The 16,619-nt window shown below is 39.1% G+C and overlaps 1 long non-coding RNA gene across 1 annotated transcript in view; it reads left to right on the forward strand.

The window, feature by feature from the left end:
- The window catches only part of LOC104655541, a 198,056-nt gene that overhangs the window by 10,816 nt on the left and 170,621 nt on the right, over positions 1–16,619 (forward strand). The window contains exons 2-3 of the long non-coding RNA XR_746990.2: positions 14,232–14,378; positions 16,387–16,535. This is a non-coding gene — a long non-coding RNA (uncharacterized LOC104655541). The remainder of the gene's footprint in view (positions 1–14,231; positions 14,379–16,386; positions 16,536–16,619) is intronic.

Raw genomic sequence — 16,619 nt, forward strand, 5'->3', positions numbered from 1 at the left:
AGTCTCATGAGATCTGATGGTTTTATAAAGGGAAACCCCTTTTGCTTGGCTCTCATTGTGTCTTGTCTGCCACCATGTAAGACATGCCTTTCACCTTCTGCCATGACTGTGAGGCCTTCCCAGCCACATGAAATTGTGAGTCCATTAAACTTCTTTTTCTTTATAAATTACCAAGTCTCAGGCATGTCTTTATCAGCAGTGTGTAAATGCACTAAAACATGCAACTATCACCAACCATCCATCTTCATAATATTTTCATCTTCCCTAACTGTTGTTCCTTATCATTAAATACAAGTCACCATTAATTATACTTTTTCCCCAGCCTCTGGCAACCACTATTCTACTCTGTCTCTATGATGTTGTCTACTCCAGGTTATCTCATATAAGTCGAATGATACAGTATTTGCTCCTTTGTGACTGGCTTACTTTGTTTAGCATTATGTCTTCAGATTTCATCTAGTTTGCAGCATGTGTCAGACTGTCCTTCCTTTTTAAGACTGCATAATATTTCTTTGTCCATTCATCCATCAATGGACACTTGGGTTGCTTTCACCTTTTGACCATTGTGAATAATGTGGCTATGATCATGGTCTTACAAATGTCTGTTTGTGTTCTTGCTTTCAGCTGTTTTAAATATACAGTCATATGTGGTAATTTTCTGTCTAATTTTTTTGTGTGTAATCATCACACTGGTTTATAGTCACTAGATTTTGTGGTAAATTGCTGCACTGTAATAGATAGGAATAGCTTCTAGAAAAGTGAAACAAACAACAAACAAACAAAAACACATCCTTGTACTAATGGAGCTTATAGCCTAGTAGGGGAGATAGAAATAATCAAATGCTCCTGGCACTGGATGAATATTCACAACTTTTGTGCATATGGAAAGAGAGAAGTGTATGGCATAATGGGATTTGTAAAAGTGGCTGTTATCCAGCCTAGGAAGTGGGGCTTGCTATCAATCCACCCAAGCAGGAGGAGTAACTTTGGACAAGCCAGCTGGCTAACAGCGTGTAGCACAGATTGAACAGAACGAAGTTTCTTGCTTTGAGATCTTATCCTTTCTTTGCAGCAGAAGACGCCTACCATGAAAGAAGAGAAGAAAGCACATTATCAATGCTTCATATGCAACCATATCCGATGCCAACAGCCTAGCCTTCCCTCTTCTTGTGTGCTGCTGTTACAGTGACAGCATTGATTGCATATTCGTAGTAAAGATTTCACTGGACTGGGTATTATTTTTTGTTTATTTTGTTTGTTTTATTTTGTTTTCATTTTTATTTTATTATATTTATTTATTTATTTTTGATACAGTCTCACTGTGTCGCCCGAACTAGAGTGCAGTGGCGCCATGTCGGCTCACTGCAACCTCCGCCTCCCAGGTTCAAGAGATTCTCCCACATTATCCTCCTGAGCAGCCAGGATTATAGGCATGAACCACCATGCCTGGCTAATTTTCATGTTTTTAATAGAGACAGGATTTCACCATGTTGGCCAGGCTGGTCTTAAACTCCTGGCCTCAAGTGACCCGCCCACTTCAACCTCCCAAAGTGCTGGGATTACAGGCGTGAGTCACTGCACCAGGCTATTTTGTTTTTAAATAGACAACATTTTCTGCTTTGTTAATTTACAGATTTATTTTGTTAATTAACAGATGTGAATCTTAGTATCCCTCAAAGCAAATAATTAGAAAGACTCAGTGTTACTCGAGTTGAATGTAGAAACTGAACAGACAATGGTAGACCCTCCTCCTATTAAGACTACTTGAAGTTTGGTTTTGCTTTGTTTTAGTTTTAGGCCCTTCATGTCTCTCAAATGGACTTATAGCCTATTTTGGGTTGAAATCCTCAATGATTGGCAGCTAAGCTACAAAATATAAAGAACGAAAATATTTGCCCTGTGTCTTGGAGTTTCCTTTGAAAATATTTTGAATTCTAGATATATGTACAATCATTCAGAAATAATTTTACTCACAAGTTTTATTTTTATATCTTCTCCATCAGAAATACATAATACAAAAACAAACTAAATGCATTAAGAAAATGAATTTTGGGCTAGGCGCGATGGCTCAGGCCTGTAGTCCCAGCACTTTGGGAGGCTGAGGCAAGAGGATCATTTGAGGTTAGGAGTTTGAGACCAGCCCGGTCAACATCACAAAACCCTGTCTCTACTAAAAATACAAAAATTAGCCAGGCATGGTGGCACTTGTCTGTAAGACCAGCTACTCAGGAGCCCTCAGCAGGAGAATTGCTTGAACCTGGGAGGCGGGTTGAACTCCAGCCTGAGCAACCTAGTCAGACTCCATCTCAAAAAAAAAGAAAGTAATGAATTTTGAATTTCACTTGCCCAGTTAATTGGGATTCCCCACTCTGGTGTTTTTTTTCTGCCACAGGCATGCACAACCTCTCTTCTCACAGCTGGTCCTGGGATGTTACTAAAGCCATGATTTAAATAGTTTTGATTTTTTTTTTTTTCCTTTTTGCCTGCTGTCAGGCTGTGATAACTCCAGTGCTAATTGGCTACATGATTTGAAACTGCATTTTCTATATCCTATTTTTAGAGTGACAACATGAGAAGTGACAAATGAAGCAATTGATTTCAGGAAAAAAAGAAGACACATAGATAGCAAAAAGGCACAGACCAAATAGCAAAAGACACTGAGTATTAAAATGAAATTAATACTCACCATTAAAAATGAAGCACACACATAAATAAGGATGAGTAGAGTTGAACTACAGGTAAGCTGTAGGTAATCGTATACCAGTGTAAACTCATACAATAAATTAGCATAGTTTTGAGTCATAGATTTTCACAGAATAAAGGGAATATTTGAATTCCCAGAGGATTCATTGCAAGGTAACTTCAATATGGAGTTACTCTAAAGCATTATAAATGAAATTGTTTATAAGTTCTACACTGTCCATCCAAGAATGGGCTGTTACTCTTGTATGAAGGCAGGATGAACAAAATTGGAAGTAGTCAGATTCTAGAACCCCTTAATACCCAGTGTGTACTCTTCTCCAGAAAAAAAAGATCCATATGTTGTTTTAGTATCCCTCGTAATCACTTGAAATTCAGGTTTGAAGTTAGTGTTTCAGCCAAGAGAGGTTCTCTGTCATGACCCTCCTGGAAGCTGACCCTACACATCTGATATTTAGCCTCTAAAGGATCTGGACCAAGACAGGATTAGTGAATATCTCAAGTACAATCAAGAATGTAAGAGAATATAAGTACAAAAGAGAAAGTGCATTTTTTTTTTCTTTTTTTCCTCTCCCAAGCAGTATGTTTTCTGAAGCTTTCTGGGCCTTACTTTTGTTGCTTATTTGTTACTTCTTGAAAATAATAGAGGTTTTCTCATTTGCTCATCAAATGTTGCTCATCAAATATTGAGTTTCTTTATAGCAGCACTAGTCTCTCAGGAAATTGCTTATCAAATATTGAGTTTCTTTACAGCAGCATTAGTCTCTCAGGAAACAACAGTATGGTCATACTAGGGGAGCCAATTGAAGAGGATGTCAGGATATGTAAGGTTCTTTCACAACTCAACCTGATATGACTTAGAGAGGATTAAACTTTTCTTCCAACCTATGCATCTGAAGGTCTATCTTCGTATGTCTATTAAGAATGGAAGGGAGTGAGCTGAGAGCAAATCTCTCCTCCTAAGTTTTTAAGGGAAGTCTGGCTTTAATTAACACTGGAATTAAAAGCAGATTTTGAATTTTTAAAAACTTTATTGCACAGCTGTCTAATGCCGTATTTATTTACAGGTGCTACATACTGGGTTGTGGGAAACAAAGAAAATATGGGAACTTAGTGATCCAGTTAACCTCTCTACCTGTCAGTGAGCAAATAATCTCTGCCCTATAGTGTCTGACTCTCCTGATGTCAGGGGTTTTGTATCTGGCTGCCTTGATCACCAGCTCTATACCTGAAAGATTCTCCAAGCATTAGACCACCAGTCTAGGGCTTCAGTTAGACTTAACATAGAATTATAAAACACTGCCCCTTTGCTCAAAGAGTTTATTATAGTCTATTTGAGAGACTATACACTTACACACACACATATATATAGATAAAAACACACATTTATGCGTAAATACACACATATATACACACATACACATAATATATGTAGATTTATATACATACATTTTTATATGTATATAAAATATATGTGTATAATATCTATACATATATGTATACATATATACATATATAGCTATTTATATTCATATACATATATGTCATCTTATTCTCTGTGTATGTGTTTATATACATACATATATACATACTCCCAATATATAACCTACTGTCTCTGTGTATCTGAATACACACAGACACACACACACACAGAGACATATAAAATATGTGTATGTATATATATGTGAAGGAGTTAGTAGGAAGAATTTAAGGAAATGTAGTGATTTTAGTGTATACAAATCTGAGTTTGCAACCAGACCCACTAGAGGGTGATGCTGAATAGAACCTCTGCCTTCTCTCATTCTCAATTATTTAATCTGGAAAATGGGAACAAATGCAATATTTACAATTCTCTCTATTCAATCTTCCAGAAACAAAGAACTCCCTTTACATGATTTATTCCCAAATGGTTAGACTCCCCAGTGGGTGAGATTTGCACTGTGCACACATCAATTTCAATAAGAAAAGACAGATATTTCTTTAATGGAAACACCCTAGTCAGTGGCACAGCCATGATTGGGACAGCAGTCTCCTAATTTATGTGTATTTGACTTATTCAATGGATTGAGCATCAACTATGATAGGTTAGAGGATATAATGGAAGGAACAATCATAAATTATTTTTGCCATCATGGAGTTTATACTCTGAAAGCTGGCACTCTGAGAGGAGACAGGCACACATTCACACAAGCACACACAAACACATACTAATTAAAAGTATAACTTCAGAGGTATATTATGTTAGGAAACCATAACATAGATTGTTTTGACTTTGGGAGGTAGGAGTATGACAGAGAAGGTACGGAAAGATGAGCTGTAATGTTGGGGGAAGTCAGTGACCCCAAATGGAGGGACTGGCTGGAGCCGAGCAGAAGAGCATAAATTGTGAAGATTTCATGGACATTTATCAGTTCCCAAAACTAATACTTTTATAATTTCTTACACTTGTCTTTACTGCAGTCTCAGAACATAAATTGTGAAGATTTCATGGACATTTATCACTTCCCCAGTCAATACTCTTATAATTTCTTATGCCTGTCTTTACTTTAATCTCTTAATCATGTTATCTTTGTAAGCTGAAAATGTACGTCACCTCAAGACCACTGTTGTACAAATGGATTGTAAAACCTGTGTGTGTTTGAACAATATGAAATCAGTGCAGCCTGAAAAAGAACAGCAGTTTTCAGGGAACAAGGGAAGATAACCATAAGATCTGACTGCCTGCAGGGTCAGGCAGAATAGAGCCGTATTTTTCTTCTTGCAGGGAGCCTATAAGCAGACGTGTGAGTAGGAGAAATATCGCTGAATTCTTTTTCCAGCAAGAAATATTAATAATAATAAGAAATATTAATATTAATATTCCTGGGGAAGGGATGCATTCCTGGGGGTAGGTCTATAAATGGCTGCTCTGGGAGTGTCTGTCTTATGCGGTTGAGATAAGGACTGAAATACACCCTGGTCTCCTGCAGTACCCTCAGGCTTACTAGGATTGGGAAATTCCAGCCTGGTAAATTCTAGTCAGACCAGTTGTCTGTCTCGAATCCTATTTCCTGTTAAGATGTTTATCAAGATAATGCATGCACAGTGGGACATAGACCCTCATCAGTAATTCTAATTTTGCCTTTGCCTTGTGATCTTTATGGCCCTTTGAAGCATGTGATCCTTGTGACCTACTCCCTGTTTATACACCCCCTCCCCTTTTAAAATCCCTAATAAAAACTTTCTGGTTTTGCAGCTCGAGGTCACCATCACAATCCTACCAATATGTGATGACACCCCCTAGAAGCCCAGCTGTAAAATTTCTCCCTTTGTACTCTTTCTCTTTATTTCTCAGACCGGCTGACACTTAGGAAAAATAGAAAGAACCTATGTTGAAATATTGGGGGCTGGTTCCCCCAATACTATAACATCAAAGATGATTTGGGGTGAAATGTGGGTGGGTAGGAGAGAGAAGAGATGATGAAGCAGGAAATGTAAGGAGTGCACAAGGCATAGAGCAGATGAATGTGGCTGGTTTGCTTGAGTAAAAAAGAGAAAGAGGAGTGTAAGATGAAGCTGGAGAGATAGCCAGTAGTTAGACCATGAAGGTGCCTACAAATTATGTAACTGTCATAAAAATTCTTTTCTATTTTAGGAACAATGAGAAACCTTTGAAGAAGTGGTAGAAGCTAGGGAAAGTGGATGACATGATCAGAGATCATGAGATGACTTTTAGATGTAATGTTCTTTTTACGTGTAATGTAGGAAATGATGGTTTGGGGGATAATGTGGATTAGGGACACCAGTTAGGAGACTCTTGAAACTTTATAGAAACCATTTTTAGACTATGGTAGCATGGACAAAGGTGCTGGTGGCAGAGGGTGTATTATTTTCCTATGAATGCTCTAACAAATTACCACACGTTTGGTGGCTTGAATAACAGAAATGTATTCCATTACAGTTCTGCAGCCAGAAATCCAAAATGAGTTTCATGTGATCAAAACCCAGGTGTTCATCTATTGACAGCCCCTTCTGGAGGCTCTGGGGAGAATCCATTCCTATCCTTTTTCCACTTTGGTGGCAGCTCCTCTCTCTGCCAGGTCCCAAGGTCCATAAACTGTGTGAGTTTTGCATTCAGGACTCGCTAGGCAGTGACACCCTCCTATAGGTGTTCTGTTCCATGAAAGGAAATGGAAAGAGGGAAGTCAGTACTTTGACTCAACTCTAGTTTGACCTCTTGATTATACTACTGCAGTAAGTCATTCAGTCCTTGGCAATTACTTTTGTTTTTGGCTTATTGCTTTAATTGATTATTCAAATATCACCTCAGTTGAGTTCCTGATGACTGGCATTCTTACTCCGAGACAGGGTCGGGTACCTACCATCAACAACATCACTATATGATGAGATGAGATGAGAAACTGGATTTCTGGAAGGGCTCACTTTTTTGGAGAAAGCTCCTTTTACTAAGAGAACACTTGAAATTGTCTTCCTCCAAGCCTGTCCCCATCTCAGGCCTCTCTGGAGACTGGCCTCACTCTGGGGTGCCTGGCTCTCTAGTCTTCTTTCTCTCAGGCTTCAACTCTGCATCCCATGTCCCACTCACTTTTCCATTTTGGTTTCTGTTCTTCCTTGATGAGCTCGCACTGCATTTCAGGCCTCTAGTATCTGTCTTCTCTCCTGCAGTAGCCAGATCCAACAGCCATGTGCCAGTCTGGTAAGTCTAACATAAAAATAAAATCTCTTATAGCTTCCTGAAATCACTTCCTCCTGTGACTACTCAGACTCACCCAGGAACCCATCAGACCCCAAGGACACAATGAATAAGACTAGCACCATCCCTACTCTCACAGGGCTTATATTCTAGCTGGAAAAATTACTATTAAACAGTAAAATAAATATGCAATGGACAGGCTAGAAAGATTATGCTTCTATTTCTAGGGCTCATTTATTATTTGTTTTCTTCCCATGAGGTGTAGCAAGAACACCAGAGAGACCCGATCATGAGGACAAAGACTTTAGGTTAAACCAGGGTCTCTCTTCCTTGTTACCTTAGCGCAGATCACAAAACAAAGTTATTTCTGTAAGTCAGGGATTTTCCCCAATGGTCTGACAAAGACGGGGTGACACTTGCTTGTTGGTATCACTAAGGAAGCTTTATAGAAGCATTTTCTTTCATTACCGAAATGTGATCCGGGGCACAGGTCTTCAGAAAGAAGGCAGGTTTTCCTGTGGGGGTTTCATCTGAAAGCAACACTAGAGCTGCTCACTTGATTTTTTTTTTTTTTTTCAGATGGAGTCTCGCTCTGTCACCCAGGCTGGAGTATAGTGGCATGATCTTGGCTCACTGCAACCTCCACCTCCCAGGTTCAAGCGATTCTCCTGCCTCAGCCTTCCAGGTAACTGGGATTACAGGTGCACACCACCATGCCTGGCTAATTTTTGTATTTTTAGTAGAGATGGTGTTTCACCATGTTGGTCAGGCTGGTCTCAAACTTCTGACCTTGTGATCCACCTGCCTCAGCCTCCCAAAGTGCTGGGATTACAAGCATGAGCCACTGCACCCAGCCTTGATCTCTTTACCCTATGGCCACCTGCAAGATCATCTGCCTTCATCTCCTAGACCAACCTTGCACAGAAGGGCTCAGTATTCCCATGCTTGCTTGTGAGCCAGCACTGGCCTGAGGTCTCATTCAAACCAAAGCACTTAAGGCATATCTCTAGGTTCTTTTAACCTATTATCTCAATCCCTACAAAACTGAGGCCCTGTCCAGTTTTCTTCAGGTTTCTCTCCAAGCTCTGGAATCTTATCTTTGCAACCTCCCTTAGGGCCATGATCTAGCTACCTAGCCTGTACATTTCATGATGCCAAATGTGTGTCTGCTTACACTCGTCCAAACTGCTGGGCCTGGATTCTTCTCTGCTGCCATACCTCAGAATTTCCAGAATGAACAGCTGGCCTGGATCATGGCCTTTTGCTTGAGGCCCAAATGTGGGGCTGGACTTTTTGCCTGCAAGAACACCTGGATCTGTACAGAGGACCTAGTTAGCAGCCAGCCCTAGTGCTGCCGAGCCTGTGCAGCTGGATCTCTTCATGTCCCATCTTTACCATCATGGCAGGAGGCTGGCCTGAGAATATGCCCCCTTCAATATACATGCTACCATTACCTCCTATAGTGCATGAGCCCCTCTTTTAGTGTAAGCATTGCTCTCTCAGATTAAATGTAGAAGCATTATGAGAGAGAAGCCTAGAGAGAATATTTAGGGTAAAGAACAAACCGGTAGCCTTAATGTAATATCTCAGACTCTACAGAATGAGATATTCTCTAGGCAAATGACATTCTCTAGACAAATGATGGTGACATCTTATTTAGAGTCTTAGATGAACCAGATGGCATAGCTGGATCATGACTCACAGCAAGGTTTCTACCTTTATTCACCTTACAATGAGGAAAAATGTATAGAGTTAGCAACTGACTGTTCCAAAGTACCCTGAGGACACACAGTCTCTTCTCTAATAAGGAGATACTTTATCCAGAGTGACAGATTGCTCAGAAGGTCACATTTTCTCCATGTGATCAGGCTGAATTTTATGATGTAGCAGGTTGATAGAGGGACCATTTCTGCAATCGGGACATCACATCATGAGCCCAAAGGACTTTGTTCAGAGGAAGGAGAGATGCTTGAAGACTATAATGAGGAGGAAGATTGGTGTGAAGCTTCCTTCAAGAGAACACTCCATCTGTATCTCTCCAACTGTGGTAAGCCCATGGGTGGGTTTGTGTTCCTATCGTGGAAGGACAATTAGGAAACATATGAATCCTGCAGCACCCCACATATTTTATTCTAAACGACATAATTTATCTAATTCTCATTCAGTTTTAAAATATAATAATCATGAAATCCTAAGTATTTTATATATTTTTTGACAATTATATAATAACGTATTCAAGCAACATGCAAATCAGAAAAAAAGACAACTAAAGTTTACATAAGGATAAAGCCAACCCTCATGAAAGTGTAAATCCTTTTTTCCATTAATTGATTAAACAAAATATAAACATTAGTATCACTATGAAGAAAAAATGAAATCATTTATAAACTCTCTAAAAAGAAGTATCTAAACATCTTTCTATATGTGCTTCCTCACATTTTTCCTATCAGTTTTTATATACTCTGTTCAAAAATAAGTTCATGTTGTCATCTTTATTAACTTTTTTTTTTCTTTGTTTGTTTTTGAGATGAAGTCTTGCTCTGTCACCCAGGCTGGAGTGCAGTAGCGCAAGCTAGGCTCACTGCAAGCTTCACCTCCTGGGTTCACACCATTCTCCTGCCTCAGCCTCCCAAGTAGCTGGGACTACAGGCACCTGCCACTACAACTGGCTAATGTTTTATATTTTTAGTAAAGACAGGGTTTCACCGTGTTAGCCAATATGGTCTAGATCTCCTGACCTCATGATCTGCCCGCTTTGGCTCCCCGAAGTGCTGGGATCATTAACTTATTTTTTAAACTTAAGAGTTTAACATTGATATGCTTTTGCATTATTCATGTTTCCATATTCTTAAATTCATTCTGTCATGATATGTTGAAAGCTAGGTTGCATTAAATTAAATCAATGTATTGGTTCTTAACCAATCTTAGATCTATCTATCTATCTGATATATTTTGGATGTCTCCTTCGATTCTCTTGTTGGGACACAATCCCCGGTGTTGGATGTGGGGCCTGATGAGAGATGTTTGGGTCATGAGGATAGATCCCTCATGGCTGGGTGCTGTCTTCACAATAGTGAGTGAGTGCTTGTGAGATCTGGTTGTTTAAAACTGTGTGGCACCTCCCCCTGATTCTCTTGCTTCTTTTGCTCCCTCTCTCACTATGTGAAATGCTTGCTCCCCATTTTCCTTCTGCCATGATTATAAGCTTCCTGAGACCTCACCAGAGACTGAGCAGATGCCAGAGCCATGCTTCCTGTACAGCCTGCAGACACATGAGCCAATTAAACCTCTTTTCCTTATAAATTATCTAGTCTCAGATATTTCCTTATAGCAATGCAAGAATAGCCTAAAATGCTATCTGTCCATCTACATATATATATGTAATAGGAATTGGTTCATGCAATTGTGGAGGCTGAGAGGTCCCACTCTGCAAGCTGAAAGACCAGGAAAGCTGATGGTGCAATTCATTCCAAGTCTAAAGGCCTGAGAGTTGGCAGGGATACTGGAGTAAGTTCTGGTCTTTGTCCAAAGAACGGAGAACCAGGGTCACTGATGTCTGAGTGAAGAAGGAATTGGTGTCCCAGCTCAAGCAAAGACCAAATTAACCCCTTATCCACTTTTTGTCCTATTTAGGCCCTCAAGGGATTGGACAATGGCTACCATCATTGTTGAAAACAATCTTCTTCACTCAGTCTATCAATTCAAATGCTAATCTCTGCCAGAAAAGCCATCACAGATGCACCCAGAAGTAATGTTTTGCCAGTTCTCTGAACATACCTTAGCTCAGTCAGGTTGACACATAAAATCAACCATCATAATGATATTTTTAGTTTTTTAAAATTATCAACAATGCTCTTCCGAATACTCATATATTTATATTTGTATACAGTTTTAAAATCATTTATTTGGTTAAATTCTTAAGGGGGATTCTTAAGTCAAATGATAGAGATATATGTTTCCATTAATTTGCTTGGCAAATGAGGAACAAAGAGAGAGTAATTTAGCATTTTTCATCCTTTGTCCTTAGCTATAATTTATGCCATAAATATGCTAAGATAGATATACATACACACAAAACATTAGGTAAATAACTAATGTCTTAATTAAATTTTCATGTCTAATAATATGTGAAAGTTACTTTTATCATCCTGTTTTCCAAATTAGGATCATTTTTGAGGAAAAAGGTCTTTTTCATAACATATAGTCTTAAAACACCTTATATCTTAGAAGATGACTACACACATAGCTACACACACACATTGACTTTCACAGCACAGATGGCTTTCAATAGCATTTTTGTATACTGTCCTCCTAAATAACGCATTATATATATATATACACACACACAGTATGTGTATATATATAGATAGATAAATAGATGAACGTTTAGCTATATATATATGCATATATATATACATGATATATTATCTATTACTGATTCCACATCATTCTAAAGTATACTGGTGAGCAAATTAGAAATGTCATTAATTTCATATTGTACTAAAATATATTGATGAGAAATTTGGATTCATATTTAAGAGGGAGTTTATTTTAGTAGCACAAACATGTCACATGAAACCTAACATGCAGAAATAAAATGTTGCGTTTGGGACAGAAAGCTAGGCTAAGCTTAGAGAAAGTTCCTCCAAAGACCACCATATCTGCTGAAAGTCCAGATGAATTCATCCTAGATCTGCAAGCACCATAGGGAAGCAAAGATGGGTCACTGTTACATAGTCTCAGGCACACACTCTGGGGATAGTTTCTTACACACTTACCCACGTGCTTACACACATAGATGTGTGAATCTCCACATGCTCTATGTACTATTTCTTAAATATATTTCCACTGGTCTTCTAGGGGTAAAGCCTAGAGAACTAGCCTAGTGGAGTGATGAAGCCTGCTGTCACTGGAGTCAAAATGCCGATATTAAATCGTGATTCCATCACCCATCAACAGGTAGTCTTAAGTAATTCACTATTTTAACATCTCAAAGCCTTAACTCAGCCTTAAAATCTAAGCCTGAGTGTTTTCATCTATAAAATGAGGGTGATGCTAGTAGAGTCTGCCTCTCAGGGCTGTTGAAAGATTTTAAAGCTCTTAACATCTAGTAAACACTCAAAAGGGGCTAGGAATTATTATTAATACTATTTTTCTTTGTTTTAGGATTATTTTATTTTATTTCATTTCATTTCATTGTTATTATTTATTTTTGAGACCAAGTCTCACTCTGTTGCCCAGGAGGGAGTGCAGTAGCATAATCTCAGCTCACTGCAACCTCTGCCTACTGGGTTCAAGCGATTCTCATGCCTCACCCTCCTAACCAACTGGGACTACAGTGTGCAACACCATGCCTAGCTAATTTTTGTATTATTAATAGAGATGGGGTTTCATTCACCATGTTGGCCAGGCTGGTCTGGAACTGCTGACCTCAGGTGATCTACGTGCCTTGGCCTCCCAAAATACTCGGATTACAGGCATGAGCCACCGTGCCCTGCCTTAGCATTATTTCAATACTCAAAACGTCCTAAACGTTTTAGTGCCAGGCCAGTAGTCTCCCTTTATTTATTTATTTATTTATTTATTTATTTATTTATTTATTTATTTATTGAGATGGAGTTTTGCTCTTGTTGCTCAGACTGGAGTGCAATTGCATGATCTCAGCTCACTGCAACCTCCGCCTCCTGGGTTCAAGAGGTTCTTCTGCCTCAGCCTCCCGAGTAGCTGGGACTACGGGCATCCGCCACTACACCCAGCTAATTTTGTATTTTTAGTAGAGACAGGGTTTCTCCATGTTGGTCAGGCTGGTATTGAACTCCCAGTCTCAGGTGATCTGCTCGCCTCAGCCTCCCAAAGTGCTTGGATTACAGGTGTGAGCCACTGCGCCCGGCCTCCCATTATTAGGAAATAGTAGTGAGACAGGTGGGAGAGGGTCCCCGGAAAAACTCCAACCAGCCTGAGCACTGGGGTGGAGAGCCTTGGGGAGATTGCCCATTTGCAGCAGAGGGGAACCTGGCCCCTGTTCTTGCTGTGTGGAACCTGAGATACCTGGGTGGGAAACACTCTAACGGGGCCTCTGGACTTGTGGGGTGTCCTTGTTTCCCCCTTTTCTTCCTTTTCACCCAACAAAACCCTGTCTTACTCACCATACAAATTGTCTGCAAGCCTAAATATTCGTGGCCATGGGACAAAGAACCCCATCTTTAGCTGAACTAAGAAAAAGTCCTGCAACTGTAGCACATCAACATAAAATAATTCAGTGTAAACCTAAAGTCATAATTAACAGTAAAAATAGCTTATGGCCAAAACTACAGGTGGGATTTCACATGGCAGATGTCCTAAATGGATTTTAAGCTCAAAGTTGGAATATCTCATACCAGCTTTTAGAATTATGCAACTAGTTGCAGTGAGCCGAGATCACGCCATTGCACTCCAGCCTGGGTGACAAGAGTGAAACTCGGTCAAAAAAAAAAAAAAAAAAATTATGCAACTAGAGTTCTCATTCTTCATCCAGACTTTCTAGTCAGTGACCTCAAGCCTGGGTTGAAGTATATGTTTTGTCACTAGTTCAAGTCAATTAATTTTCGTTCAATAAAGATAATATCAGATATATCAGGAACATCACACCTAATTGACAGGGGATTACCATCTGGTGAAACCTTGGGCAATTAATGCCTCTGAAGTTTTAACTAAACCTCTCAAGCAGGCCTGACTGCACTATGGAGAGCTGGTGAGATTTAGAAGAGATGACAGACATGCAATTGAATGGAAGACCACAAAGCAGGAGCTAGTTAGCAATCATCAAAATAAATATCACCATCACCCCCTCTTTTTACAGATCATTGTCTGTTAAGACCCAATCTCAGAGAAGTTAAAGAGCTTTCATCACCATACTTTCAGGGTCAATTCATCTCTGAAAAGGAACAGATGGGGAAGAATTATTCAATTCACAGTTGACTTGTCATAAATTCCAAGATCTTGGACTGTAAGTAAATGACCTTGCTTATGAAATCACAAATTTCCTTCTGTGGGAAAGTAAAATTGTTGTCACTAGCCCAAAGTCTAAATACACACTCACCTTGCATATATATTCAGATGCTAGTCAGGGAAGAATCTGCTTCTGTAAAAGGTTTGCAAGGTGCATGTGGTTTGCAAAGTGGCTGTGGTGGTTATTGATGGTGAGGGGGAGGAGGGGGAGAACGAGAGAACTAAATAGGTTCCCTGAGAGTTACCCTGTTTAAATTGCTAGCATTAGTTGTGTCAGTCTTCAGCCTAATCAAAAGCTCACAACAAATGTTTCAATGGAAAAAACAAACAAACAAACAAACAAAAATCCTTTAAATGGCAGGAACAAAGCAGAAAAAGAGGGAAAATAAAACAACCTGCAGTTGTGGGAGGACTCCTGCTCCAAGTACACAGCAGTCTCTCCCAGACTGAGCAATTCTAGGCGCAGTGTAGAAACAGGCAGTTGATGAGAAGGGGCACACCAGGCTGTCAGCTTCTCCATAGCCTACCTGAGGTTCATCTCTATAGGAAGAAGATGTACTTTATATTAATATTTGTACAAAATTGATGAACTAAACCAAATAGACAACTGAGAATCTGGCTCAGTAACTGCCAAATTCCAGCCTCACATTGGTCAAATTGCACTGTATTTTTTCTTCTATGAGAAAAACAAGAACAAAAGCAAATCTGGATATTTTCATATAATCTCAAACCATCTATTGAAATAGAATGAAAAAGGGCAAGGCTGGAGAAGTTGGGCTTCTACTTATAGAAGAAAAACTTTGACTTTATATTTAAATATTTGAACATACATTCATGACAGAGGAAAAGATCTATTATGTTTTTGCTACAGAGTATAGTATTCCCTGTTTCCTTTTATTTCACCAACAATATACATACTGCCTGTATGATTGAGCAGTTATTAAGTAGGAGGAAAATAAAATTCAAGAATTGTCCAAATAGATTTTTGAAATTAGCAAACTTTACAAGTAGAAAAGAGGCTTGTAAAAACCAAGTAAACAGCTATATATATATATATACATATATATGTGTGTATATATATGTGTATGTGTATATATATGTATAAAGTACAAGGACAGTGAGGAAAATTTTGGTTAGTGACTCTCAAATATAATGAAAAGTGAATATCTGTTCATTTTTATCTCAAAAGTAAATTTCATCTCCACACATTTGAAAGAAAACCAAGCAGCATTAGGGTCATATTCAGAGAGGAATAGAGATCACCTAAGACTCCAAACCACTGTCATATTTTAATGACACAATAATATAACGAATTAGATATAGTCCTAATTTGTTAAAGATGTTGAACAGCACTAACAGGACCACCTAGATGGTGGTGAGATTGGCTTCAGATTAAGATTGGCCTCACTGGGTGAAAAATACAAAAGCATGTAAAGTTTTCTGTAAATATATAAATCCAAGTATGTATGTTTGAAAGTTTCTCAGGTTGCTTTTTCCCTAGCCTAGTCACAGAACACTGTAAATAAATCAGTGCTATCAGATTCTCATAGTTCCACCCCACTCTGCCAGTCAGTATTTCTGCAATAACTGTTTCCCTGGGAAATAGTAGGGTTCCCACCTTGGCAGTGGTTGATAGATGAAAATAAATTGTAGAGTCCATCAAAATCCACTACTGCCTCCAGCTTACTTCACCTTTTTGAGAGACCAGGATCACAGAGAGGAAGGGTAGAGGGACCTGTTAACACTCCCCTTTTTCACATTGTTGTTTGATAATCCCTGGGGATAATACAGGGTATTCTGGACTCTGATTCATTTGATATTGGGAAATCAAGGTGGAAAACAAGAAGTTGTAGCAAGAGCATTTAGTAGACTGATACTGTTTGATGTCCGTGCATCCCTTCCAAGGCCTAAGAATTCTCTCATTGAAACTCCTAGAATTCAGGGGTATCAGAGAAAGGTTGGTTCTCAGTCTATATCTCAAAAATCCCTCTATTCCTGTGACATAGGGCTGAAAACAATGATGTTGCCATTCATCCTTTCATGTATTCATTATGGTCTATAGCTGAGAAGGGCTATTTGGGGTTTGCTTTGGCTGATGCTAGAAGAAGAAAACCAAGAAGAAGCCTCTCTAGGAAAACTTGCAGTAAGGAGAGTGGTAAAATGTTAAGTCTAAAGAGAACCAAGGAAATTACCTGGTCCAACCTCTTCATTTTACAAGTGGGAAAACTTGTAGAAAGTT

The sequence above is a fragment of the Rhinopithecus roxellana genome, chromosome 11 (genome assembly GCF_007565055.1).
Source record: "Rhinopithecus roxellana isolate Shanxi Qingling chromosome 11, ASM756505v1, whole genome shotgun sequence".
Classification (NCBI taxonomy): Eukaryota; Metazoa; Chordata; class Mammalia; order Primates; family Cercopithecidae; genus Rhinopithecus; species Rhinopithecus roxellana.